This window comes from Alligator sinensis, unplaced genomic scaffold (assembly GCF_000455745.1).
Source record: "Alligator sinensis unplaced genomic scaffold, ASM45574v1 scaffold14_1, whole genome shotgun sequence".
NCBI classification, from domain to species: domain Eukaryota; kingdom Metazoa; phylum Chordata; order Crocodylia; family Alligatoridae; genus Alligator; species Alligator sinensis.
In genome coordinates this window covers 725,512-727,817 of record NW_005842709.1, presented here as the reverse complement: position 1 = coordinate 727,817, position 2,306 = coordinate 725,512, and the positions used below count along the sequence as shown (strand labels likewise).

Sequence of the window (2,306 nt, the reverse complement as noted above, 5' to 3'; positions counted from 1 at the left end):
GAGGCACACTTCTTGGTCTTGGTGGCCAGGACCCAAAAGGCCATGGCATTGGCCGGCAGCCCAACTAGAAGTACCAGAGTGTAGAGCATGGGGAGGAGGCGCGTGGTCACTGTACCATTGAGATGGTCCTCTGGGGAGGCACAGCGGCATGTGAAATTCCTACCCGTTTCCTTGCAGTTGGAGATACGGGTCAGGGCTCGGCCTTTTGATACTCTTTTCTCTGTGGGGACATGATAGGAAAGTGGGTTAGGGCACTCTGTGGATCTGCATTCCAGGAACATGACACACTGCATGTGGACTGCCTGCATGCCTCCCTAGGCATGGGTCTGGTGGGCACACCAGCTACCTGCACTCTGCTAATCCCCAGCAGGGGTTGTGCACAAGTAGGAGGGCTTTTGGCCTTTCTGAGAGAGATTAAGCAAGAGGGAGATCTCTGAAAACCCCCCATTTTGCAGAGACATATCCAAGGTACAGAGAAAGCAAGAGGCTTTCTGGGGCTGTAGACAATGAGAAGGAAAAACAGGACCCGGGAGTCCTAAACCACAAGACTGTCCTGTCCATCCCTGTATGAAGCCACTAGATGGCAGTGGTCTAGCACATCCCTGTTGGAGCTGAAGGTTTGTGGATCCAGTCAAGGGTGCACCTAGGTTATGCTCTGCATGGCTAATGAATATTGTAATTCCAGTGTAGCCCCTTTTGGCAACAGTGGGAGCTTCCCTAGCCCCCTGCCACTGCCTAAAATACACTAAAGCAGCTGCACCTGGGCAGAAGGACGGGAAAGGGAGGCTTTGGAAATATCAGTTCCTCCTCCAGCTCACCAAGCAAGAGCAGCTTCTGATAGGGCAGCTCTATGTTCATCATTTTGAGTTGGGGGAAACAATGAATCTTCCTCCAGCTCAATATTTGGGGCACTTACAGGAAAGTGATGCCCTGGGGTGCACAAGCCCTGCTAGAGACCCCAACTCCATTTTAATTATGAAGGCAAGCAGCCTGAATGCAAAGAATTGCCTGAGTCCCAGGACTGGACCAGAAGCTCTGGCCTCACATGTGGGTGAGGTGGTCTTCCCAGACCAGACAAGTAATATTCAGAGTAGGGCTGTAGGGTGCTTCTGTGCAGTATGCATGCCGACAGCTGAGGGCTCATAAGTTCTGCACTGTGGATCAACCCAAACAATGCATGGCAAGTGGAATTGGTAAGTTACCTTGCCCATCAGCCCATCCCACGCACAAGCAGCATCATGGTCTGTCAGTCACACAAAAGAGTTATGGAATGGATACAGAGGCATAGAGGTTAAAAAGGGGGTTGCCTGTCTTGTGGCACAGTTGTCTTGTCCTTCTCTGCATCTCACTGACCAGTAGCTCCTATGCTGACAGAGGTTGTACCTTTCTTCCTGCACTGTTTTTCAGTGAATACAAGTGGAAAAGGGAGTGGGGGATAGAAGAGAAAACCCCCAAAGAGTCACCTCAAGTTGAAAATGGTATCTTTTTCATTTTCAAAAAATCAAAAACAAAACACAAAACAAACAGAACATTTTGTCATTATGACTGCTAATTAAAAAGTTCTGTCAAAACAGACATTGTCCCTTGGAAAACTGGGATCAAATCCAATTTTTCTGTCCAGCACATTTTATATTAAGCATCAGCATAGGAAAGACCCTGCTAGAAAGTATCCTTCAAAAACCATTCTTGTCAGTCTTGTGTGCCTTCAGTGCAGTAAGTGCATCAGGTAGCCTGTATATTTATTCTAGGGAGGACCAGAAATGTAGACAGTGGACTCCTGAGTGGACTCCTGACTTAGAAATCTTCTGCTAAGAACCATAGCAAACTAGTTACTCTGAATGGCAATTGGTTTCACAGCAGGACTTGGCCCAAGTTCAACAGTATAAATAGAAAAAGGAAGCACTGCAGGCCCCAAAGCAACAGACTGAACAGGAGGTGTGACAGTGAACAATGCTGACAGTAGAGTAATCCAGATAAGGGGAAGAAATTACCCCGCAGCAGTGAGTTCTGCACCGAGGAATCAAAGCTCTCATGCTGAATTCTGCAGCTTGAGATGCTGACAGCCATCCATGTTAGTGACTAAGCTGCAGAGACATATCTACAAAACTCAAGAGCTGCAACTGTGGCCAAGCATACGCTTGGAAAGCAGAGAGAATGTGCAAGGTTCAAAAATATCTGGCAAGTTTTCAGTGTCAAGCAAATGAGCTGCTTACAGCACATGAAACAGCAACTCCAGCAAAGTTTCCTAGTCTCATAGTAGCTAGGGTCAGGAGGGACCTGAACAGATCATCTAGCCTGACCCCCTG

At 47.9% G+C, this 2,306-nt stretch overlaps 1 pseudogene; it reads right to left on the bottom strand.

Moving 5' to 3' along the window:
* The window catches only part of LOC102388047, an 8,378-nt pseudogene that overhangs the window by 912 nt on the left and 5,160 nt on the right, over positions 1-2,306 (bottom strand).